Below are 27,675 nucleotides of genomic sequence, written 5' to 3'. Positions count from 1 at the left end.
CCTTTCCTCTGAAGAACTAATGAAATAAAACCCCTTTTATTAAAAGCCAATCTGTCTCTGATGTGTTGCATTCCAGCAGCTAGCAAACTAGAACAGATAATAACATTCTTCAAAGCAACTTAAATGCATTAAATTTAATTCTACCAAAAGAAAGAAAAAGAACAAAGAAAAACAAACAAAAAAACTGAAAAAATTTAATTCTACCTACATTGCAGTACATTTTTGTTATTCTCTGTTTCTTATTTTTCCAATTTGTAGAAAGGTTTTTCCTATTGTCATAGGAATAATGCCAAAAATGGATAACTGTGTGCCTCTTCCATGAAAATAGTCTATTATCCAAACTTTTTTACTTCTTTTCTGATCCCCACCATTTTACTGTCTCAGTCTCTTCCACTGTGTATTTACCGTCATTAAGAAATAATCAACACTGTTGAATCAAATTGTTTTGAGTGAAACTTACATTACCAGGGGAATAATTTTTTTTAACTTTTTTGTTGTATAGTAGAACAAATATACAAAGCAGAGAAATAAAAAAAGCAATAGTTTTCAAAGCACTCTTCAACAAGTGGTTACAGGAAAGATCCCAGAGTTTGTCATGGGCTACTGTACGATCCTCTGAGATTTTTCCTTCTAGCTCTTACATAATATAGGAGGCTAGAAGGCTTAAATATTTCCTTATCACCACAATTGACTTTTTTACTTTCTTTTTTGTGTAAAATAACATATATACAAAAAAACAATAAACTGCAAAGCACAGCAACACAATTAGTTATAGAACATATTTCAGAGTTTGATATGGGTTATAATTCCACAATTTTAGGTTTTTACTTCTAGCTGATCTAAGATACTGGAGACTAAACGAGGTATCAATTTAATGATTCAACAATCACATTCGTTTGTTAAATCTTATCTTTTCTGTATAATGCCATCATCAACTTTGATCTTTTTATCCCTCTCTTTAAGGGTGTTTGGACTATGGCCATTCTAAACTTTTCATGTTTGAAGGGTCTGTCGCTAATATGGGGTAGGGAGGTGGAACTATCTGATGTTCTGGAGAGGCTGGACCCTCTAGGTTTCAGGACTTATCTGGTCCAGGGAACCATCTGGATGTTGTAGGTTTCTGGAAAGTGACTCTAGAGCATGGAACCCTTGTGGAATCTTATATATTGCCCTATTTAGGATTGGCTGGAAAGGTCCTGGTTGGGGTTTGGTAGGTTATGATAGGTAGTAATAACTAACTGAAGCATGTCAAAGAGAACCTACAGAGTAGCCTCTAACTCTATTTGAACTTTTTTTGCCACTGATACTTTGTTAGCTATACTTCTTTTCCCCGTTTTGGTCAGGATGGAACCGTTGATCCCACAGTGCCAGATCTAGACTCATTCCCTGGGATTCATCTCCCATGCCGCCAGGGAGACTTCCAACCCTAGATGTCATGTCCCACATAGGAAGGCAGGCAATGCTGTCACTTTCAGAGTTGGGCTTAGAGAGACTGAGACCACATCTCAGCAACAAAAGATATCTCCCAGAAGTAACTCTAAGACATGCCTATAGGTAGGCTAAGCTTCTGTGCTACCTGCATAAGCTCCATGAGAATAAGCCTCAAGATCAAGGGCATGGCCTATTGAGTTGGGTGTCCCTAAAGTTTGAAAAAGTGTCAGGGGATTCCCTGATGTAAAGATTAATAGTTCCATATTTTTTCTCCCATCCCTCAAGGGGCTTTGTCTATACTTTTTGATTATATATAGATAACTGTGCCAATTTGAAAGGATGTATATATCCTAGAAAAGCCATGTTTTAATCATAATCCCATTTTTTAAAGGCAGCCATTTCTTCTAATCCCTATTTAGTAATGTAAATTGGAAACTTTAATTAGCTTATCTCCATGGAGATGTGACTCAGTCAGTGTGGGTAGTAAACCTGATTAGGTGGAGACATGTCTGCACCCATTCCAGGTGGGTCTTGATTGGTTTTAACAGAATCCTTTAAAAGAAGAAGCACTTTGGACAAAGCTAGAGAATGACAAGGGAGAAAGTCATGAGATTCTGAGAGAGCAGAATGCTGCAGAACCATGAAGCAGAGTCCAGCAGCCAGTGACTTTTGGAGATGAAGAAAGAAAATGCCTCCCAGGGAGCTAGAGAGAAAGCCAGCAGATGATGTTGTATCTGCCATGTGTCCTTATAGCCAAGAAAGAAACCCTGACCGTGTGTTTGCCATGGGCCCTTCCACTTGAGAGAGAAACCCTGAACTTCATCGGCCTTCTTGAATCAAGGTATCTTTCCCTGGATGCCTTGGATTGGACATTTCTATAGACTTGCTCTAATTGGGACATTTCCACAAACTTAGAATTGTAAACTAGTAAAATTCCCCTTTTTAAAAGCCACTTCATTTCTGGTAAATTGCATTCCAGCAGCTAGCAAACAAGAAAAATAACTTCTTATGAATATATTTTGCACGAACATGTTCTTCTTGTGGGACTAAATAAACCTCAGCACCTCCTAGTCTTCTAAATGGAGCTAATTTTTCTTGCCTCATTATCCTCATCCAAAAAATGGAAATAAGAATAATTTCTTTCACTTGTACTTCTGAGGACTGAATAGACTATGTATTTTAAGTTGTCATCCACTATCTGCACCTAGAATAATGTCCATGAATGCTAGCTATTTTTACTCTTGAATGTTAAGAATTAGTATCAATTCTTCTTATAAATGTATCATCATAGAGTCCTAGATTTAAGAATATGTTTTAAGACAGATTATTTTATGAAGGAAATGCAATAATTTAAGCTTTGCTTCAGGTTAACAGGCTTTATGTATTTGCTGAGCCTACGCATTTGAAAATTCACACTAAATACTATTCCTATTGATTTTGTTTATACTTGGTAAACTTTTAAATAGTGGCAGAGATATTTTCATTAAATATCTTGTTCATTTATTATTATATATAACCAAATATTTGTTAAATGTCAATTATATCTTAAGTCTTGTGCTACTTTCTTGGACTTAAGTTTTCATAAGGTGGACATCAGCCTACGTCTCCTGTAATTTGCAGACGAAAAGACAAGACTGCTATTACATTTTGAGCTTACAAAGAAATCTGAAAGTTGTTCTGAGTCCATGCAACTTAATCTTTTCCAAGAGCCAAAGGAAAAGTTCCCTAAGTAAAGAAATTTTTTAATTGAGACTTTATGAAGAAATGGATTTTATAAATGGAGAACAAAGGGAAGAGGATGCTAGGACTGCTGGTGAAACAAACTTCTGTGTGCTTGCATTATTAACTCATTAAGTGGGTTCATATACCAAGATATATGCTTACAAAGTATAGGTTTACCATAGAAATCAAGTGAAACCATAAGACATGGGATAAAACATGAACATAATTCCAAGAAAGTTCATTTTTATTTAAAGAAATTGAAACAAATTCATAGAGCTAATGTTATTACCAATGTTAGCAGTGAACATGGTTCATGAAGGTTGATGGCATTAAAGATGATCAAAAGGCACTAGCAGCTTCTCCAGGGAATGGTGCTCCCCACACATGTGGCCAGCTTCTGACCTGTCCGCTCTCAGGTGGCTCCAGAGCAAAGAAAAGGTCTGAGAGGGTAAGAAAAGGAGCATGAGAGGAGACTACAGATGAGGGGACTGTGGTCCACATTAATAAAGCTCACGACACCACAATCATAATCCAGGAACACCCCAACGTGACCCAAAGTCTGTTCTACATGCTGAGATAAGAATGGGGAGGAGGTAAAGAGGCTGCACCGTTCATTCTCTTTGATACAAAAAAGGAGAAACATTCCCTCAGAGTCAACCAGCATGTCATTTCTCACTGACCAAGAATCATCACAGAATCCAATAACCCAGTTTGAACAGTTCCCCACATACACCTCCCAGTAACGTCTGCCGGATATGAAGCACTCGGCTCCCCATGCAAGAAAGTACTTAGAGCTTGTTGGATTACTGGCCACATCAAGATGATCAGGGCTAAGGAGCAAACGTCTCAGATCTTCAAACATAGGTATGTGACAGATGATTTTCTCACGATCTAAGGAAATATGCACTGCAGAAAGAAGAAAATAGTTTTAAAATGGCATTATAAAATCTGATGGACAGGGGTTTACATAGCATCTGGGGTACTATGCTATAACTGGAAATATAGGCTCAGGGCAGCAGAATAGCTTTAGAAATCCACAGTCAAATCCTTAAACAAATGGGAGAAATCCATGCATTTTCTTGGAATGTATAAGGAAAAGGGATAATGCCAAGATCTCCATGACTATTTCAGGCATATTTCAAATTGCAGAATATTAACAATGAAAGTCAGTAGTGAAATTAGCCAGCCCCTCTCCTCAGTAAATGTAAAGTAATAATAATGATTGCAGTAATTCTTAGTTCTAAAAGTGACCAATTTTCCTCAAATTTGAAGATCTTTCTCTACAATCTACAAAGATAAAATAAGCTGAAAGAGAAAAATCAGATATATTTTTTACTTAAGACAGTTTCTTTGTGAGAATTTTGTCTGCCAGAATTTGTTTTGAAGAAGAAAAGGAATAAATCCAGTGATTGTTTTATGCTTTTACTTAGTTTGAACTGTATAATGTGCAAATAAAATTATTTAAAAATGAAAAAAATTAAATCAATCATCATTCAAAGTATTTTTGTGTCAGATGAAGTTTAACAAAAGAGTGAAAAGAAAAAAATCCAAACATTTTAAGTATCAAACAATCCAAAAATAAACACAATAAAATTTGAAATGTACTGAATATAGATGAAAATTTGCATTTCATATGAAGAGTTAACACTCCATCAGAATGCTAATACAGCGATACAGTTTATGGAGAGTTTTTCTATACTTTGCTGTGAATATAGCTCATTACAATCTCACATATTTAGTTTTCTCACATATATGTTTGTTGTCTTATAAGGGAACATTTGTTCATCAGAGGTCCCTAAAGAGATACCACAGATCAACCAATGGGTAAAGATTACCCATGGGGACTATGAGTGGAGGAGAAATTACACCTGTCCCATAAAATATTGCCTGTTACCTTGGAAACGATTAAGCCTATCAGTCCAGTGATGGGCCATGAACAGAGCTGTGGGTTCACGGGCTGGGGCATGTGCAGCTGCACTGACTCACTCCTGCAGAAAAGAAGACAGTTAATCTTTCTGGGCCCAAAGTTTTCATAACAATGATTATATCAGTGTTCAACTTTAAATGATTGTTCAAAATCTTCAGTTAGGGTGAAGGATCTGAATATAATTCCACACTGGAGGATGCAGCAAATGTCTATTTCTCTTATGAAATTCAAATTAAAAGCAATCCTATCTCCTATCACTTCAATCCCTTCTCAACCATGACATATCTAGTTTCTCTCTCCCTACTACAGGGCTCTGCAAAGCAGCCTGAAGTTGTGGAGGACATTCAAGAAAGGCCCTCTGGTTCTCAGTCCACACTGTTCACCACTGAAATGCTCAATGTCTCAATCCGCAAGCCTACCTAGGAGTGATAGATCAGGGTTCAAGAGGGGAGGCAGGGAGCCTGCTGCCTGGGATGCGGCGTCCCTAAGTGCACTGCACAGGACCTCTATGTGAGGATGGAATCGCCATCTTCTGTATATGGAATCCCCATATTTTGATGATCCTCCATTTTCCCTCTTCTCACCCGGCTTCCACTTTATAATTATTTGAAAAACCTGCCTCTCCCAAATAAATCCTTGCTTGCTTTGGTCCATATTCTCACTTTTGAAAATTAAAATCAGGAATGGAAGTTATCTTGAAGTAACTTCCTTGAAAATAAAGTTCCCTTACAAATCTGTATTAGGCTAGACAACAAAAGCTCTACTTTCTGAGAAAATGAAGGATGAATATATTCTGAGGGTGATTATATTATCATAATAAATTATGTTCCCACTTTAGCACTAATACTCTATCACTGTCACAATTTTTACTACTGAATTTTAGTAGCAAACTTACCTTTTCAACATCTTCCCAAACTTCTGTAAAGAAAGAATGAGAAAAGATAAATTCTTATTAGTATTCATCACAAATTCATAATGAGCTCTCTCTCTTAATTTCTCAAGGGTGAGTTCAAAGATGGTAGCAATTGCTGTCAGGGGCGTGAAAATAGAAATGGGAAATAAAGTGTAGATTCCCAAGTTACTCACATTGCCAGGTCCAGACATATCTTTCAACTGGCTTTCCTGTTGTAGTTCAGGGACTGAATATATTTTGGGAGAAATTTTTAGAAGGAATTTTTCTCTGAGGTGGTTGTTTCCACTTTTACACAAAACTTTGTTCTTCTTGGATATGGCAAGAGTGAACTTTGAACAAGAGTGACAGGCAACGCGTTTATCACACAATCAGAGAGCATCAGTCACAGAAAACGGAGGAAGGCAAAGAGAACATGACATCATTTCCATGCAGAGCCCTGACTCCCCTTCCTCAGTCCTTACCTGGAGAAGTTCCATCTGGTTTATGGCATATTTCCTTCTCCTTCACTTACATTCCTCTTAGGAGCTGCCCCTTTAAATCTATACAGTCTTCACTTTCCTGAATAGTTGAAAGAATTCTTTCTTTTCCATTTCCAGTCTCTGTAAATACTTTTGCTCTTCCTCATGGAGCACTTGGCACACCTTTGAGTATTCAGCACGGATCATTTTCCTCTGAAGATTCACAGCATCCTGAAGTGACAATAGATTAGATTTCTCATGTGTTCAGGCTGAGTTTATCTATGTATTATTATGTGCTTTTTCTCTTTTACCAATTTGCCACTGAATCCAGAAATATCCTCAAATACCTTCCCCACAGACTGACTCTCCACACTCAGGAAATAATAGTAAATATTTCTTTCAAGGATAAGGCCTTTCTGGAATTTCTATCTCCTAGTCCACAGATTGCACGGTAACCAAAATTTATCTCCAGGGGCGCAGCTTGCCTCTTCTTGTCCAAAGCTACCCATTTCACATCTTATCAGACATCCATGAGGTCCTTAGAACCCTGGTTCAACAGACAACCACCTTCCAGTATCATCTCCCTCTCTTTTAATTTCACTTTTCGCATTTTCTTTCCTTCTTTTCTAAAAACTTTTAAGCTTGTTCAATTTATGCCCTTTGTTTTGAAATAAAAATATGCCACCATTGAACCAGTGTCTTTATATCTTTTGTGCTGTTACTTTTACCCCCAAGAAGATTTCTTAAACACATATGCACATTCACTGAATTCTTTTGTCAAAATCTTAATATTTCATTAGCACACTGAAATCTCTCTTCCACTCCCCAAAATTTACTGCAACCAATCTCATCTCACCAGGAACCTGCTTTGCTGAATCAATGTATTACTTTTATTTCCATATTACTAAACCTAATCCTTCCATCTATAAAACCTGTTAGCCTTGGCTCCAAACAAAGCCCCGTCTCCTGGTTTTCCTCTAGCAACCCACTTTTACCATCTCTTCTTTCCCAGCCTGACCCGTTAATAGGGAGATTGTTCAAGTTTTTCTTTTACACAGTGAGAGCTTTAAGAGTTAAGAGAGTAAAGTTCACAGGTGCAAAACTACTCTTTCATTTCTGAAAACTCTCATCGTGTATTATCTACCTCAAGGTGAACAGACGCCAATCATAAATGCTGACAGATGTAAATTTCCATGTCTAGGTCAAATACTTCACATGAGCTCCGACGTCATTCCTTCAATTCAATACAATATAATTCCTGGATATCTCACAGGAACTTAAAATGCAACCTGTCTCGAACTCTATTTATTTTGACTCTTATCCAAAATCAGCTTTGCCTCCACCATTGCTAACCTCAGTGATTAGAAAGGAACCTGTGTCTCATTCTTGATTTTACTGTTTAAGTAAAATCCATTTCCAACCAGTCACTATTTTCTGACATTTCTCTATCATGATGAATATTTCCTGTATCCACTCACTTCTCATTATCTGGGATCAGTTCATTTTTGTTCTCTTCTTTAAGATTCCTGAAAAAGCTTCCTACTTGCTTTCCTGGCTCCCATTTTAAACTCATTCCATCAACTCTCTATATGGTACACCTGAATGAACTTTCCAAATGAAAATTGTGATCACATTCCTTCTTTGATTATTATCCTTCAGAGGCTTTCATTTATACTCAGAATATACTTTAATTCTTAGCATATATAAGATGACCTTTCAGTATGTGACACCTACTTATAACTGTAGCTTAACCTATGCCCCACTTAGTCACTTCTCTTTGTATACCACAGTCCAATTAAATTTCATCTTTCCAAATAAGCGAGAATCCATCTTTATGTCTGTTTTCTTGCACACACAGTGTCATCCATGTAGCACGCTTTACCAGACTGTAATTATTAAGTCACAGTAAACTTTTCAGGCTGATTTCACATTTATCCTCTGTCACTCCTTCTTCACATGAGAGTCTTTAGAATGGAGAACAGAATCTTGAAGTGGGGAAATAAGTTTAGTCGGAGGTGTGTTGAGATTAGTTTTCACGATGTAAAAAGTGATTTCCTCAGACAGCCATCTGACCAGTTTCTAACCACTTTCAGGTATCTGCCCAAATGTTATCTTCAATAAGAGTATTTTCTCACCACCACATTTAAATGTCAAAGCTGCATTGTGTATTTCCTTTTCCAGTTGTATTTTTCTCCAAATCCCTTATCACAATTTATCCTACTATAAATTTAACAAATTTTCCTTGTTGACTTTCTATCTCCCCTGTCGACCTCATACGCTCCTGGAGCGCAAAAATGTCTTTCTCTTTTGTCTATTTCTATATTTCTGTGGCCTGCAAGAGGTTATTCACACACAGTAGATACCCATTATGTTGATAGTGAATATTAAAAGTTATATCTTCAAGCGTATAATCCTTGAATAATCAAGACAATTCTTACTGCTCTTTGGCATTTCCATTCTCCCATTTTGATTCCTTTCTTAGAGGTTATGAATATCTTTAATATTGTTTGTTCATATGAGCCCATCAAAAAACTTTACTTCTTTGAGAATTGGATGTACTCTATGTTAGCTTTCCTATTTCTGGTTTTCAATCCATATTAGTGAATCAATAAATAACAGAATTCAAATTCCTCAAGCAGGCATTTAAGTTTCATATTAAAGTGACCTTTGTTACATTTCCAGCACTGCTTCTCTCATAACTGATATTACCTATGTATTAACTAATATGAGTTGTATGAGAACCCAAGAGGCTCACCATTCATCTAGATTCTAGACCTCAGCTCCAACAGAACAAGCTGGTACTGAGGGAAACAGATATTTACTTATCTCCCATGTTTGGATTATGTTGGTTTCTCTGTTTAGATTTCTCTGGTTTTCTTGTGTCTTTTTCCATATAGACCTCATTCGCTTCAGTATCTTCTCCTGCAAAAGAACAGAGCAACAGAGAAGCTGCTGTTGAAGGTTCAGATCCTAACTAACGGAGACAACGGAGAGAATGTGAGACAACAGCACTCAAGGGGACACAAGAGCCAGTGCATTTTCTTAGTTAAGCTGAATTGTCAAATCTAGAATACTTTTATAACCATAGAATAAAAATCCTAAAATTAGAAATGTTCTTTTTAATAATAAAACTGAGGAAATTGCACCTCAAATTTTATACCACCTGATCAATTTTCAAAAGCAAAACAGGTCTCAGATTTTAGGTGCCCTGATATTAGTTCTTATTTCCTTCTACTATACTGTTGTTCCAGCTATTTGCTAGGATTTCTAAACAGATCTCATTAGATTATATTTTTGGCAATCACGGTTATAGTGCCAATAACTATAACTGAAATTAATGGATTTGCCCATCTTGCTCTTACATTGAGTTATCAAAATTTCAACCATCATCATTATGATCAACACAAAGCTACAAGAGTTTAAATCGTAAGAATGATAGCTCTATAGTGAGAGGGCATTTTATTTTTAGTTCACAAATTTACCGCCAGCTGCTGGCACACAGTGCTCTGTGAATACCTGTTATGTATGTTCCATGAGTGAACACGAATCCTCTCTTGCTTCAGTAATCCAGCAGATGGTGGGTCCCCAGTTTCAAACTTCTTTCCCAGCCATTGCTTACCTGGTATTGCTCAGTGGTCCAGTCGATGGAGCTGTGTTTGTGAGCCACGTGCCCCGCAGACTGACAACAGAGCATACACAGCACATCCCTGGTCACTTCACAGAAGTTCTTAGTTTTCACGTGCATCCCACACAGCTCTGTGGTAGGTAAGTGGTCAGGTCTCCTTCGTCTCTCAAGGAACACCGTGTCTTCAAAACAATGTTGGTTTTAAAGTGCATGTGATGTGATCTTTCCCTGCACTCTGGGCAGGAACAATTTTTGGCTTCTTCCCAGCAGAGGCAGAAACATGGCCTACAAAAGCTGTGCCCACAGCCTATCATGAATGGGTCTGCAAAATAATTCTTGCAGATGGAGCAAGTGAACTCATTCTGGAAGATTTGGGAATCCATGTTTCCGAAAAGAGAAAAATAAATAAGAAAGAAAAATTATTTTGTGCTGGATCTTTAAAGATGGGCATGTTCAAAACCCTCAACAGAACTCTGGAATATGAGAAACCTTTACTTTCTGTTTTTACACATACAAGAATGTATTCTAAAAGTTCAGGCTGTGTATTGCGTATGACAGAAAAGGATGCTGGAAAACAAATGGATTACTCCTGATCTCCAAGCCAGCATGTTGATTTGTCAACCATGGCCCTTCAAACCCAGTTTCAGCTCCCTAATACAATTCCAGGTATGGTTGTGTTCTTCCTTCTAAATGGACTGGGAATCTGTAGTCCAGGTCCAATTCCCAGACACAGAAAGTGTGCTATCCTTCACCTAAAAGTATCATAATATTCCCTTGTCAGTACTTGATTTTAATAGCTGCTTGACCGTATTTTGTCTAATGAAAGATGAAAGAAAGACTATTAAGATTCTGTGAAAGATTTATTCTCCCTTGGGAGGTGGGGGAGGGGCAGGAAGAAAAGAGACAATTGCTTCATCTTCCAATGGACATTGTATATGATGCCTAAAGCTGACATCATGTGACCACAGTGTAACTTTAAAAAAAAAGCTAACACTCTAAAGATGACAAAAATAAAAAGGAAGACTTAAATTTTAACAAATTCATCAAGGCATTAAATTAACCAACCTTGAAGCTAGCAATCAACAGATGTAAGAGCAATAGAATCAAAGGGGAAAGAGGATTATCAAAGGAGGAGTTAGAGAAGGTGTGAGTATGACTGCTGAATTAGTATATTGATATTTCTTTTAGTCTCCAATATCTTGGATCAGGTAGAAGAGAAAACATGAAGTTGTGGAACTGTAAGACATGCCAAAATTTGAAATCTGTTCTATAACTACTTGTTAAAATGTGTTTTGAAATTTAGTGCCTTTTGTGTGTATGTGTTATAATTCACAATAAAAAATGTGAAAGAAAGAGCCATAGAAAGTCATATTCCAATCAAATAATATTATATTAAGACAAATATCATCAGTGGATGTAAAAATCATTAGATGAAAAAGTACAGCCCCAAAGATTACTTAATGCTTTGTTCACTTTCACCTACCATAAAGTAATATACAAACTTATTTATTAAAATAAAGAAATATATACTTACTGTTACCATAATTTGTGACTAAATGTTTGTTTTAATTATATGGTTTTTGTCATCCCTCCTTGTCTATTAAATATTGAATTGGAAAGGCTGCATACTTCCAAGCCTAAAAACATATTACATTGTCCAAAGCAGGCCATGATGTAAACAATTGCGCTATTGAATACTTATAAACCCAGCCTTAAGAGACACCTCTTTGAAAAATACATAGCAATAGGATGATATTGCCTGCAGATATATATTTAAAAATAAATTTGTGAGAAAGGATTTTATAGACTGCTGATTGATGACTAAAACAGTTTCAGCGGTAAGGGATATAAATCCATTTGCTTCCAGCATGCCTGGAATGGGGAGATAATTTGAGGGACTTGGGCAAAGTTTATATTAGCCCATCATAGACTGCATAAGGAGCTAGCCAAGAGTTTATTATCAATATAATAATTTCTATATTGTTAACATTAATCTTTAGTAATTTTTTAATGAGAATACAAGTTAGTATTTATTGTTTATTCCTTCCAGGCATTGGATTAATTCCTTTTATCTGGGCTATTTATTTTAATCCTATCAGGAATACTATTGATTCATTTTCTATTCATACCAGCATCTTATCATGAGGAAACTTGGCATTGTGTGAAAAAATTATTTGTCAAAAAGGATACATAGAATAAATGACTAAATGATTTCTCCAGAACTCAAATACAGAATTTACTGTATTTGTAGGTAAAATAAAATATAAACTTTGCTGACAGTAGTTTATTATTCACCTGTTGGTGAATAAGACAACACTCTGATACTCAGTGGCTTAGGCTTTGATGGTAAATATTAAACAAGTAAAAGAGAAAAAAAGAAATTGTCATCATGGAGACATGGGTGATGTTCCATGGAAACAGAGAGGAGAGAACCACCTAACATTTTGTTGTTAAGTTGTTTTTGGTAAAACAGCCATGCTATACCTAACACCCCCCACACTCAAGTCACAAATGAACAAATTTATTTGTTTCAGTAGCTTTTCTTATTTCATGACAGCATCCTTTGTGCACATTGTAACTTATCTTCAATACAAAAACTAGGCTAAATTTAAAATAAAGTTTTTATAATTTTTTCCATATTTTACCTACTACCTTCATTTTGAAAATTTCGAATAAATCTAAGTTCTCTCCTATATCAACCCTGATGCATTCAAGAAATTAAAAATATAAAGAAGACGTTAGCACAATGATCATGAATACAATCAAGCTCAATATCTTGGTTCTCCATACTCAATAAAATGATGTATCCCTCAAGTTAAAATGATTGTCAGCAACAAACTATATCCATGCTCTAAAATAAATGTATCTGGCTACAATATTGGGTTCTTAAAGATATGCAGTAATTTACTGTAGCTAGCTTACATTAGATCCCTCCATGTTACATTTCTACTCCCAAAGCTCTGTGTAAGGGAGTTTGGAGGCTGGCCGGTGGTGGATGTGTCCAGAGACAACACTAGACCAACACTATGACCCCTAGTTACTCTTTGGCTGCATGGCCAATGTTGAGTTTTGATTTGCATACTATATCTTATAGATCTCTTCCTTACAGTCAAGAGTATAATTTTTTTTATAGCACTATCCTTTTCCAAACACTCTAAAATCCAAGTCTCCAATTTGAAATCACATATATTAAATTGTTTGGGAACATACTAAACTGCCAGACTTAGTAAAAGTCCTAATTTTTAAGATAAAACAGCAGAAATTATGTGTAAATTGAGTATTCACCTGTGGGTATACTTCTAACAAGGTTTTCCACCGCCCAGGCAACACCGAACACAGGGCTTCTGGAGAATGAATATTGGCTCGTTGCATGAGGTTTTATAGTAGTCCTGCAGACCATGCCCATTTCCTCAAAATGATTAGTTCTAACATACCTTTAGAAAGGTATGCATGATTAGATTTTTCGAAGAATGGATAACATACCTTAAGGACGATGCCTAACATCTTTCAAATCTGCTTAATCCAACTGCCACACTCAACCGTTAGGGGACTGTGTCTGGCATTGACTTATCTAAACCATGTATTTGTTAGTTTTAAAATAAATAAACTAAAAAAACCATGGAATTCATATCTTCTTTTTCAGAAAACATAATCTAATGCCAACTGCTTCACCCCCTTTAACAATTCCCACCCCATTTCACTCTCTGTTGAAACTGCATCCATTCCTTTGCTGATAGCTCTTGAAAAGCTCACACCAATTGGCAAATGAAAACATGTAGGTGACCACTGAACCCTACTCCTAGGATCAAGCTTATAAATGTATCTTAATCTTTGCAATAAAATAGTTTACAGCTGGGATTGCTTAGATTTTTCTCTTTTACATTTCTGGTAAGACTGAATATATTTTCTGACTCTCCTCTCAAACTCAACACACCCCCAGAGGTGGGCGGTGTGGCTAGCAGTGGAATTATCAAAGGAAGAAATAGAAAGAAAGAAACTATCTGTTTCAGCAGCAAAAAACGAGAAAGAAACAAAAAGCCTGGAAGGATGTCATCAACAGAACTAAATATTTGAGGAATTGGAAGAAATGTTTTCTTTCCATTGAGAGAGATGTCAAGCATTTCTGAACAGATGAGCCTTGCTGGAAGAAGGTGGAAATGTGTCCCCAACAGAACAAAGTGAATCCCAACTCTGAGCAGAGGCCTCTGAGTTGGGGCTTAAAAGCTCAAGCAGCAGGATTTTAGTTTGTGAGCTGTACAGTGGAGTGGACTGCTTTCTTTTCCCACTCACTAAGGCAGATGGGGGACTTGCCAAGTGCAGAAATGGGGATGAAGCCGTAACAAGAACAATACAGCCTCCCAACAAATGCCAACCACCACCTCTACTCAGTCGCTTGTGCAGCATCCTCAACTCTGCTGCAAGAAGAAAACTTTGAGGTCAGCAGAGGCCAGAGGTAGGAGGCTGGTAATGAGCAACCCATGCCCCTTCTGGGCCTCATAGAACAGCCAGCCGGGCAACTCTAGGTGCCCTTAGATGCTGTGCTTTTTGAGCCCTGAAACCCCTCGCTTTTATCTTTAGGGAGTCCCTATGGACTGGGCTATTTCCTACGGAATATTGCCCCTGCTGTCCCATCTCCACTTATATGGCACCAGGGAGCCCAGATACCTGCCTCCTGCTATACTGAGGTGGTCATAAGAAGGAGAGAGGGTGCAAGTGGAAGAAGCCCAAGATTTACAAAAATACCAAGGGAGTAGGCACCAGCATCCAATGCTACTCAGCCTCCATCCTAAGTGTGGACATTAGAGAACAACCTCATCCTGAAGAAAGGTGGATAACAAATGGCCATCAGGATAAATGGCTCCCAGCAGAAAGCAGAAATATGAAGGCACTTAAAGCATGTGAATTAAAATCCTCAATAATATCTGGGAGGATGTTGCATGTATTTACTAAAAGAACAGCCAGATATATCTTGAGGAGAGAATGAGAGACCAAGACAGAGTTCTTAGAAATTTAGAACTTAATGGTAAAATTGGAAATTGAATAGGGAATAGTGGAATGCACACTGCTTAAAAATTTTTGTGATTTAGAAAGCTAAGCAAGGAAGTCGCAGAAAGATTTTGAGGCATTTATTTGGATTTGTAATTATTTTCATCCTATTTCCAGACCAGTTTTGTGGTTGCAGTATAAAAATCTCAGGACTATTGTGTGGTAAACTGGTGGCTCAGTTGCAGAATTCTTGTATGCTGTACCGGAGACCTGAGTTTGAAAAAAAAAAAAAAATCTCAGGACTATCAACTCAAAACAGAGTGTTAATTCATGGTCTAAAGTAAATGCCCCTGAGTAGGAAGGCTGAGGGTCTCTATAGAGGAGCAAAGAAAGGCAGAGGGGAAGCTCCAGCAAAGTGGTAGAATAAAAAAAGGCCAATTCTTCGGGCCCTGGATGGTGTGGAGAGGGAGAAAAGAAAAAAGTGTGTTGAAGAGACCAGCACACATGCTCCTGTTTTCCCCTCTTGGTCTGGAATTGAGGATGGTGAGGTGATACCATCCAGATGGGCATGGGGCATGGCGGACCTTATGGACATGGCATGGGGGATGCTTCAAACCAAGAGAAGCCCCACAGGTAGCCCCATCAGAAGGCAGGCAAGAGCACAGAAGAGGCAGAGGGAGGAGGGCAGAGAGACACTGTGTGGTGCAGGGGATCCAGCTTGGCACAGGAAGGGATTCCATTCTCTATAGAGGCCCACAGATCAGCTGAGGCCCCAGGCTGAGAGAGGCCAAAGGCACTGGAGGATCAGCAGGTAGCAGGCAATGGGGCACTGCTGTGGCATGCTGAAGGCCAGATAGGGCCCAACGCTCCCTGCAACACCAGTCCAGAGACCAGACCAGACCAACCAGCTGCCCTGCATCAGAAACCAGCCAAGGAGAGCAGGGGACAGTCACCTGGCCCCCAACATGCACAGATACTGCCTTGGAGAAGGAGAAGAGAAGGAGCAGGATAGGCCCTGTGGAGAAGATGAACTTTGAAGTGACTATACATTCACTCTAAGCAGAGTGTTCAGTCTGGAGGAAACAGAGACTCCATTAACAATTCACGTATTTGCTCCTGCTGCTAGCTGGGAGGAATTTTGTGAGGAATCAAAGAGCCTCCATCGTCTGCACATCTGACTGTGTGTGCAATTTTACAACCCTGGTATGTAAACATGAATCAGAATTAAGGACACTATAAATGGTAAAACATGATAAACAAGAAACAATGATGAAAAACAGAAAAAAAAAATCAATGGGAAAAGTTCAATATCAATTGCAGTGATTTTATTGAGCTTATATAAATAACTTTTAGGTGTGTTTAGACTTCAATTTTCAATCAGTACGAGCTTTTAGGATTGTGTTATAGCAACATTCATTAAAATTTTTAAAACTATGCAAAATTGTAACCCAAAATTCCAGCTTTATTAAAAAATCTAACCTATTCATTGAACAAATTTTTTAGATGTAAATGAGAATTTTCAAATACTCTTAACTAGTTGTTATCCTGTTGCAAGTGTCTGCCCCCTGACATATAAACACATATGCACAGACAGCCCCATCAACACTCACTGTAACTCAAATATTTGGAGAGATTGAAATGATTTCCATCTTCGCTTTCTCCATCAACAAAATGGTGGTGAAACCATCCAGTTTGCTTCTTGCTAAACTACATCCTAAATTCTATGTTAACATTTACTATTTTATTAAATGAAGGTAATTCTGTAAAGCATTGTGGGGTAAATATGTATCTACTTTAATTCCAATCCACGTGATTAACTAAAATGTTCATAATTTTAGATTGTGGTTTCACTTACATTACACTGTTGGAATTCTAAACATCTGGCTCTGGGTATTTGTCCCTTCAAGAATCCTCAGTAAATCCATTTCAGAATACACACTTCATTTTTTCAAATACTTCATGCCATAAAAGACTGGTTTGGAAGTGGCATTCACATTTGATACAACAGTAATGACAGATATAGCACCTCAACTGGGGAAAACCTGTGTCATGGTCAGGTTCATGTGTCAACTTGGCCAAGTAGTGGTACCTGTTTGTCTGGTTGAGCAAGAGCTGGCTTGTCTGTTGCAATGAGGACATTTCATAGAATTAAATCATGATCATGTCAGCCACATCCACAGCTGATTCCATGTGTAATCAGCCAAAGGGAAGTGTCTTCTGCAGCGAGTGATACTCAGTTTATTCACTGAAAGCCTTTTAAGAAGGATTCAGAAGAGACAGGTTCTTTCTGCTTCGGGTGGCGAGCCTCTCCTGCGGAGTTCATCCAGACCCTCCGTTGGAATCATTGGCTTCACAGCCTGCCCTGTGGATTTTGGACTCTGTGTTCCCACGGTGAAGTGAGAAACTTTTATAAATTTTACATTTGCAAGTGTCCCCTATTGATTCTGTTTCTCTAAATAACCCTAACTAATACATCTTTATACCAGTAGTGGTTCTTAAGAAACAGAATCTTAAAAATGGGTTTTTATGAACGGTTTTCTACTCTGACTGGACTCAAAGGCACTAAGGACTCTGATTCCCATAATCAGAATGACACTCCCAATCCATGGAGTGAGTTGGCAAAAGAGATAGTCAAAATATCACCATTCGATTCTCCTAATTCTTTGCTTATACGAAGCCAGTCCCTGGGGGATAATGTTTTTGACACCTTTACAGAGTTTTGTGGAAATAAGAGGTATAGAGATGTTGGCTGGTTGTTGTTAGATACACTGGCTGCATTAAGAAGTGAAAGGGATGGGCTTAAGGATTCAAATGAGAAGCTTAAGCACTGTCTGACAGGTGTGGGCATTTCTTTTTTTTTTTTTTTTAAACATTTTCTTATTTTATTATATTTTGTTTGTTTGTTTGTTTTTTACATGGGCTGGGGCCGGGAATCGAACCGGGGTCCTCCGGCATGGCAGGCAAGCACTCTTGCCCGCTGAGCCACCGCGGCCCGCCCTAGGTGTGGGCATTTCTGTGAGTATCCTGAAGGAAAATCTTATTTCCTATAGCCGTAGACTTGAGATCTCTGAAAATCAGACTCAGAATCTTATTGTTAGAGTAGCAACTTTACAATATAAACTGAAATCTCAATGTTGTATGGTGACTACTGTTAAAGTGAAGGCATTGATTAGAAAGGAGTGAGACCCAGAAAAATGGTATGGTGACATATGGATTGATAATGATGTTGGGAGTGAGGTTGAAACCCTAGGTCATGCTGAGCCTTTTCTAGATAACCCTGTAATAGTTTGCCCTGAGAACATAACTGCCCCCCCTCCAGCCTGCCTTGAGGAGTTGGCCACCCAACTTGTTCCAGAAGTGATTAGCCCTAGAGTGATTAATCCTGTTTCACCAGATGAAACTGCAAATGAAGGCCCTGAAGCAAATGGCTTGGAAGATATTTCTAATTCTTTCCATGACCCACCCCCACCACCCCTCATTTCTTCCAGACCTATAACTACACTAAAGTCTCAACAGGCCCCTAAAGGTGAGATACAAAGTATCACACATGAGGAGGTATGCTATACTCTAATTTATATAGAGTTTTTCAATTTATATAGACAGAAACAGGGGGATATGTGTGGCAATGGATTTTAAGAGTGTGGGATAATGGTGGAAGGAATATAAGGCTGAATCAGGCTGAATATATTGATATGGGCCCGCTAAGCAGAGATTCTGCATTCAGTGTTATAGTTAAGGGGGTTAGAAAAGGTATTAAGAGTTTGTTTGGATGGTTGGGTGAAACATGGATGAAAAGGTGGTCAACATTACCTGAGGTTGAAATGCCAGAACTACCCTGGTATGATGTAGATGAGGGGATCCAGAGGCTTAGAGTCATTGGAATGTTAAAGTGGGTTTATCATGCAAAGCCAGCTCTTATACCCCAGGAATGTCCAGAGGATACACATTTTATCAGAACAGTGAGAAATAAATTTGTGAGACTAGCACCATCATTCCTGAAGAGCTCTGTGGTTGCACTTCTCTCTAAGTCAGATATTACTGTAGGAACTGCTGTCACTGAGCTGGAATTCTTAAGCACAATGGGGCTGATGGGATCCGGAGATGACAGAAGCCAGGTGGCAGCACTTAAACGCCAAAGACAGGGTAGACATGGCTATTATAATAGACAGCAAACTCAAAGCAGTTGTCCAAATTATATGACTCACAGGGATTTGTGACAATGGCTAGTAAATCATGATGCACCTAGAAATACAATTGAAGGGAAGTCTACTAAATTCTTGTTTGAGTTGTATAAACAAAAGAGTTCTAGGTCAAGTGAACAGAAGTCTAAACTGAATTACAAAAACACAGAGTCATGGTCCCTTAATCAATTTCCAAACTTGAAACAGTTTACAGACCCAGAGTCCCTTGAATGAAGAGGAAGCCAGGTCCCTTTGGGGGAGAACCCTGTTACACTACCACTAATATATACTGTTAATCTTCCTTTAAGCCTTCCCTAAGGAGACTGATGACCATTTACCAGGGTAACGATGCATTGGGGAAAAGGAAATGATCAAATATTTTGGGGATTATTAGACACTGGTTCAGAAGAGACATTTATTCCATGGGACCCAAAACATCACTCTGGTCCATCAGTCAGAGTGGGGGCTTATGGAGGCCAGGTGATCAATGGAGTTTTAGCTCAGGTCCGTCTCACAGTGGGTCCAGTGGGGCCCCAGACTCATTCTGTAGTTATTTCCCCAGTTCCAGAATGTGTAATTGGTACAGACATACTGAGCAACAGGCAGAATCCCCACATTGGCTCTCTAACTCATTCAGTGAGAGCTAAAATGGTGAGAAGGCCAAATGGAAACCACTAGACCTGCCCCAACAGAGAAAAATAGTAAATCAAAAGTAATACTGAATTCCTGGAGGGATTGCATAGATTAGTGCCACTCTTAAGGACTTGAAGGATGCAGGGGTGGTGATTCCCACCACATCCCCACTCAACTCTCCTATTTGTCCTGTGCAGAAAACAGATGGGACTTGGAGAATGACAGTGGATTATTGTAAGCTCACGCAGGTGGTAACTCCAATTGAAGCTTCTGTTCCAGATGTTGTATCATTGCTTGAGCAAATCAATGCATCTTCTGGTACCTGGCATGCAGCTATTGATCTGACAAATGCTTTTTTTCTCAATAGTAGCTATTAGTAAGGACCACCAGAAACAGTTTGCTTTCAGTTGGCAATGTCAGCAATATACTTTCACTGTCCTGCCTCAGGGGTATATCAACTCTCCAGCCCTATGTCATAATCTTGTCCTCAAGGAACTTGATCATTTCTCCCTCCCACAAGACATCACACTGGTCCATTATATTGATGATATCATGTTGATTGTACCTAGTGAGCAAGAAGTAGCAACTACTCTAGACTTACTCATAAGGCATTTTGAGTCAGAAGATGGGGGATAAAACCAACAAAAATTCAAGGGTCTTACACCTCACGGAAATTTCTATGTGTCCAGTGGTGGGGAGCATGTCGAAATGTCCCTTCTAAGGTGAAAGGTAAGTTGCTGCATCTGGCTGCTCCTACAACCAAAAAAGAACCACAACATCTAGTTGGTCTTTTTTGATTTTGGCAACAACATATTCCTCATTTGGGTGTGTTACTCTGGCCATTTATCAAGTAACCAGAAAAACTGCTAATTTGGAATGGGGACCTGAACAAGAGGACGCTCTGTGACAGGTCCAGGCTGCTGTACAAGCTGTTCTGCAACTTGGGCCATATGATCCAGCAGAGCCAATGGTGCTTGAAGTGTCAGTGGCAAATAGAGAAGTTGTCTGGAGCCTTTGGCATGCCCCTATAGGAGAATCAAAATGCAGACCATTGGAATTTTGGAGGAAAGCCTTACCATCTGCTGCAGATAACTACTCTCCTTTTGGAAACCGCCTTCGGCCTGCTAGTGGGTCTAAATAGAGGTTGAACACTTAACCATGGGCCACCAAGTTATCATGAGACCCAAGTTGCCTATAACGAGCTGGGTGTTGTCTGACACACCAAACCATAAAGTTGGCATGCCCAGCAGCACTCTATTGTGAAATGGAAATGGTATATATGAGATAGGGCCAGAACAGGTCCTGAAGGCACAAGTAAGTTACATGAAGAAGTGGCCCAAATGCCCATGGTCTCCACTCCTGCCACATACCTTCTCTTTCCCAGACCAGAGCTATGGCCCCTTCAGGAGTTCCTTACAGTAAATTGACTGAGGAAGAGAAATCTCAGGCCTGGTTTACAGATGGTTCAGCATGATGTGCAGGCACCACCCAAAAGTGGACACCTGCACCACTACAACCCCTTTCTTGGATGTCCTTGAAGGAAAGTGGTGAGGGGAAATCCTTCCAGTGGGCAGAACTTTGAGCAGTGCACCTGGTTGTTCATTTTGCTTGGAAGAAAAACTGGCCAGAGGTGCATTTGTATACTGACACATGGGCTGTTGCTAATGGTTTGTCTATATGGTCAGGGACTTGGAAAAACCATAATTGGAAAATTGGTGACAAAGAGGTCTGGGGAAGAAGTATGTGGATAGACCTTTCTGAGTGGGCTAAAAACATGAACATATTTGTGTCCCATGTGAATGCATACCAGAGGGTGTCTTCAACAAAGGAAGGTTTTAATAATCAAGTGGATAGATGACCTGTTCTGTGGCTATCAGTCAGCCTCTTTCCCCAGCAACGCCTGTCATTGCCCAATGGGCTCATGAACAAAGTGGCCATGGTGGTAGGGATAGATGTTATGCATGGGTTCAGCAACATGGACTTCCACTCACCAAGGATGACTTGGCTACAACCACTGCTGAGTGCCAAATCTGCCAGCAGCACTACACTCAGACCCCAATATAGCACCATATCCCACGGTGACCAGCCAGCTACATGGTGGCAGGTTGATTACTTTGGAACACTCCCTTCATGAAAGGGGCAGCAATTTGTTCTAAATGAAATAGACACATACTTGGATATGGGCTTGCTTTCCTTGCATGCAATGCTGTTGCCAAAACTACCATCCATGGGCTTACAGAATGCCTTATCCGTGGTCATGGTATTCCACATAGCATTGCTTCTGACCAAGGAACACACTTCTCAGCAAATGAAGTGCGGGAATGGGCACATACTCTTGGAATTCTCTGGTCTTGCCATGTTCCCCATCATCCAGAAGCAGCTGGATTGATAGAACAGTGAAATGGCCTTTTGAAAACTCAATTACGGTGCCAACTAGGTGTCAATACCTTGAAAGGCTGGGGTAATGTTCTCCAGGAAGCTATATATGCTCTGAGTCAGCGTCCACTGTATGGTGCTGTTCCTCCCATAACCAGGATCCGTGGGTCCAGGAACCAAGGGGTGGAAATGGGAGTGGTACCCCTCACTATTACCCCTAGTGATTCACTAGGAAAATTTTTGCTTCCTATCCCTGTGACCCTGAGCTCTGCTGGTTTATAGGTTTTAGTTCCAAAATGGAGAGTGCTTCCTCCAGGAGAAACAACAATGATTCCATTGAACTGGAAGCTAAGATTGCCACCTGGTCACTTTGGGCTACTTATGCCACTGGATCAATAAGCCAAAAATGTAATTATATTGTTGTCTGGGGTGACTGACCCTGACTATCAGGGGGAAGTAGGACTGCAACTACATAATGGGGGTAAAGAAAAGTTTTCTTGGAATATAGGAGATCCCCTAGGGCGTCTTTTAGTACTACCATGCCCTGTGATTAAAATCAATGGAAAACTGCAACTACCCAATCAAGGCAGGACTACCAATGGCTCTGAAACTCCAGGAATGAAGGTTTGGGTCACCCCACCAGCCAAAGAACCACAGCCAGCTGAAGTGCTTGCTGAGGGTAAAGGGAACATGGAATGGGTAGTGGAAGAAGGTAGTGATAAATATGAACTTCGACCACGTGATCAGTTACAGAAACAAGGGCTGTAATGTTGTTTAGTTCATGTTATACTATTTAAGTTGTAAGATATCAAGTTTAAGAATGACTATTACCCAAGGATTTGCACCCTATTCTGGAGAGATTCAATATGTTTCCAGTTATATGCAGGACAGTTGAGTATTGTTATGCGAAAGAAAAATGTGTGTTTTATTGTTTTTTATTTAGAAATTAGGTATGGTTTAAAGTGGTATGTAAAGCTGCCAAGTTGGCAAGGGGTGGACTGTCATGGTTAGGTTCATGTGTCAACTTGGCCAAGTGGTGATATCTGTTTGTCTGGTTGGGCAAGTGCTGGCCTGTCTGTTGCAATGAAGACATTTCATAGAATTGAATCATGATCATGTCAGCTACATCCACAGCTGATTACATTTGGAATCTGCCAAAGGGGAGTGTCTTCTGCAATGAGTGATGCTTAATCTGATCACTGGAAGCCTTTTAAGGAGGATTCAGAAGACACAGGCTCTTCCTGTCTCAGCTGGTGAGCCTCTCTTGTGGAGTTCATACACTCCCTCCATTGGAATCGTGGGCTTCACAACCTGCCCTGTGGATTTTGGACTCTGCATTCCCACGGTCACATGAGACACTTTCATAAATTTTATATTTGCGAGTGTTCCCTGTTAATTCTGTTTCTCTAGAGAACGATAACTAATACAATTGTTTGTCCCCATTACATTTCCCCCATTAGTTTGTGAGATTTCCTATTGCTCCCCACCTACATCATCAACATATGTTATTGTAAGACTTTTTAATTAAAGACACTATAATAGATAAATGGAGATGTGTAACTTTTGTTTTGATTTTCATTTCCTAATGACTAGTAATGTTGATCATTTCTATGTGCTTATTTGTCATCCATATATCTTCAGTGGTAAAGTATCTTGTCAAAACTTTTGCCCAATTTTAATTTGGATTGTTCTTTTACTTGAGTATCATGAGTATATATACAAGTCTTTTATCTGATATATAATTATATGATGTGAAAAACCACGCATCACATTCTGTACCTTATCTTTTCATTCTTTTCACATTGTCTTTCAAAGAGCATAAGTTCTTAATTTTCATGAAATCCAAATTATCAATATTTTTTTCTTTTGTGGATTGTAGTTTTGGTGTCATGTCTAAGTTGTCTTTACCTAACTCAAGGTCACAAGTATTTTCTCCTTTTTTCTCTAGATGTTACATAGTTTTAGATTTTATGCTTAGGTGTATTATCTATTTTAAGGCAACTTGTTTACTTTTTAAGTGCTGTGCATTTCATTCTTTTTTATCATGGTGAAATTCATGTAACGTATAATTAACCATTTTAAAGTGTAAAATTCATGGCAATTAGTGCATTCACACTCTTGCTCAACTACCACCTCTCTCTAGTTTCAAAACTTTTTCATCAGCCCAGAACACTCCATACCCATTAAGTAAAAACTCCCCCTTCTCCCCCCATCTTTTGGCAATAACTATTCTTCTTCCTGTCTCTATTGATTTGTCTATCTTGGATATTTCATATAAAAATGCATACAATATGTGACCGTTTGTGTCCGGCTTCATTTACTTCATTCACGGGTTCTTCATTGTTTTCTAAAGTTGAGTAATAGTCTATTTTGTAGACATACCACCATTTCTTTATCCATTCATCTCTTGATGGACATGAAAGCTGTCGTCACCTTTTGACTAAGGTGAATAGTGCTACTTGTACATGTGTGTACATATACCTATTTAAGTACCAGTTTTCAACCCTTTTGGGTACATAGGTGTGGAATTTCTTGTCCTCAATTTCCTCAATTTTTTGAGGAGGCACCAAATGCTTTTCCATAGCTAGTCGCACCAGCAGTTTTTAATTTTTCCTATTTTCAACATTCTCACCAGCAGTTTTTGATGATGATGATGATGGTGATGGTGATGATGATGATAGCCATCCCAGTGGGTGTGAAGTGGTGTCTCATTGTAGTTTTGGTTTGCTTTTCCCTGGTGACCAACTGTGGGAAGCTGCTTATGGCACCAGCAGTGTGCCGGCCATCATCCCGGTGTCTGACGCCATCTACTGACCACCTTGTGGTCTAACACCATCTTTGGTACTAACACAAGTTAAGTTTTTATCTCAAGTTAAGTTTCTATTTCCTCCTGTCTGCTCTGCTCTGCCCAGAAATCTGCTGACTAGCCTCGGCTGATCTGCCTTTGCTATCTTAGTTTCTGCGGATTGGCCTAGCCGCAGTGCAATGCCCATCACCTGCTGACGATACGAGGCACTTCCCCTGTCCCGCTGGATAAATACCCTGGATTTGCCCTCAATAAATTGAGGCTTGATCAGAATCCTGTCTTGTCTCCATTCTCTGTGTCTTTTGTCCCCTGTTCTCGCTCCCTCCCTCAGGTCCAGGTTCGTCTGTCCCGCGGCTCGGGTCGACCAACGAAGACCATCTTTTCATATGCTAGTTAGCCATTTTTATATTTTCTTTGGGTAAACATATATTAAAATCCCTTGCCCACTTTTCACTGGGTTGTTACTTTTTGGTTGTCAGTGTTTTTTTTTTTAATATTCTGGCTACAAAATGCTTATCTGATATGTGATTTGCAGTACGCTCTCCCATTCTGTAGGTTTTCTTTTCACTTTTTTTTATAATGTTCTTTGTAGAGAAGATTTCAGTCTTAATGAAGTCCTATTTATCTACTTTTCTATTTATCTATTTATTTACCTATTTATCTATTTTCTTTCGCTCCTGCTTTTGGTGTCAAAACTTAGAATCCATTGCCAAGTTCAAGGTCCTGAAGAATGTTTTCTCCTAGTAAGGATTTAATGATTTTGGCTCTTATATATATGTCATTGGTCCATTTTAAGTCATTTGCTGTATATGAAGTGAGGTAGGCATGCAATTTCATTCTTTTGAATGTGGTTATCCAGTTGACTTGTAAAATTTGCTTAAAAGATAATAGTCTTGACACATTTGGATGGGTTGGCACCATCTTAAAAATCAAGTGATCCTAGATATTTGCATTTATCTAGACTCAGAATTTTTTTGGTCCATTTCTCTTTTCTTAGTTCAGTAGCAGATGGTTTAGCTGTTGTTTATACACTATATGGCAGGGATCACATGTCATTCTACTTCCATGTGAGTATCCCATTATTGCAGCACCATTTTTTTAATTTTTGTTGTTTGTTTATTTTCTCCTTTTCTTTGCTTATTTATTTGCTTTTGGGGAGTGCATGGGCCAGGAACTGAAGCTGGATCTCCTGCATGGCAGGCGAGAATTCTACCACTGAGCTACCCTGGCATCCCCCATACATGGTTTTGGTTACTGTAGCCTTGTAGTAAGTTTTGAAATTAGAAAAGTTGAGCCTTCCAATTTTTTTTAAAATTTTGTTTTGATTATTTGGGATCTCCTGCAATTCCATACAAATTTTTTGTTTGTTTTGTTTTCTTGTTTTTGTTTGCATGGGCAGGCACCAGGAATTGAACCCAGGACTCTGGCATGGCAGGCGGGAACTCTGCCTGCTGAGCCACTGTGGCTTGCCCTCCACATGAATTTAATGATTGAATTTTCCTTTTCTGCAAAAACCGTCATTGGCCATTTTTATAAGGATTGCAGTGCATTTAATCTATGAAGCATTCGGCAGGGGAGTATTGCTGTCTTAACGATATGAAATTTTTCAACCCATGAACATGGGGTGTCTTTCCATTATTTTGACTTCTTTCATTTCTTTCAGCAATGTTTCATAATTTTCAGGGTACAAGTCTTTAACCTCCTTGGTGAAATTTAGTTCTAGGCATTTTATTCTTTTGGATGCTAATGTAAATGGAATTGTCTTAATTTTCTCTTTGATTGTTCATTACTGGTGTGTAGAAAAATCTCAACAATTAAATTCTTATTTATTGTAATATATTATCTTTCTAAATGTGTATTATAAGAGGCTTTCTCATTAGAATTAAGAAAAGGGGAAATGACAATGATGGGTGAAATAGAGAAAGGTAAGAATCATCCTACCATTTTTTGTGACTCCTTTGTGAGTCAGGCATATTATGAGCACTAATTTTAATTTGTATTTATATCATAAGTGGTTATAACCTTATCCCAACTTCCCAAAATGTATAAATGAGAAAATGGTTAACCAAAGAAATAAATTATTTAAATGATAACAATATTTTGTTATTTTAAATTCATAATTTTCATCTATCTTTCTCCATGCCTGGCATTGATGTTTTATTGCCCAAATAATGCTGGCTCTTACTGATTGCATTTACTGGACAGTCTTCCTTGTTGGGCGCTGAGTACATAAAGGCAGGAATTGTAGCTTTTATCCCTGTATTTCATCCAAGTAGAAAAAGGCTTAAGAAATAGTAGGTGCTGAATGAATTTGAAAATGTATAATATAGAACCACAAGCAAGACTCAACTGAATGTGTATACCTTATCTTCTAGAATGAGTAATAAGCCTTACTATAATGTAGTAGCAAAAAAACTTTTATGGTATTTACTGGTAAAGAGTCACATCTTTGAAATTAATTTTGCATATTTAATGTTGAGTAGCAAAGTGATGGCACAATCTTCATCAGGGTTTTCCAAACACATTCAACACTTCAGTCATCTAGAGTATGTATAAAAGTAAATAAATCTTATCAAGCCATAGAGAATGTTCCAATTTGAAGCTATTATGTACCCCA

General features: G+C 38.7%; 1 protein-coding gene and 1 non-coding gene across 2 annotated transcripts in view; both read right to left on the bottom strand.

Moving 5' to 3' along the window:
- Window positions 1–27,675, bottom strand: part of LOC143644381 (tripartite motif-containing protein 43-like) — a 273,323-nt gene that overhangs the window by 212,512 nt on the left and 33,136 nt on the right. The window lies entirely within an intron of this gene.
- LOC143645410 (small nucleolar RNA SNORA23) lies at window positions 13,037–13,166 on the bottom strand. The gene has a single exon (XR_013157119.1). It is a non-coding gene; the product is annotated as a small nucleolar RNA SNORA23 (small nucleolar RNA).

This window comes from Tamandua tetradactyla, chromosome 8 (genome assembly GCF_023851605.1).
Source record: "Tamandua tetradactyla isolate mTamTet1 chromosome 8, mTamTet1.pri, whole genome shotgun sequence".
Lineage (NCBI taxonomy): Eukaryota > Metazoa > Chordata > Mammalia > Pilosa > Myrmecophagidae > Tamandua > Tamandua tetradactyla.
Note: the sequence above shows the minus strand (reverse complement) of the source record. Positions and strands in the feature narration are given on the sequence as shown.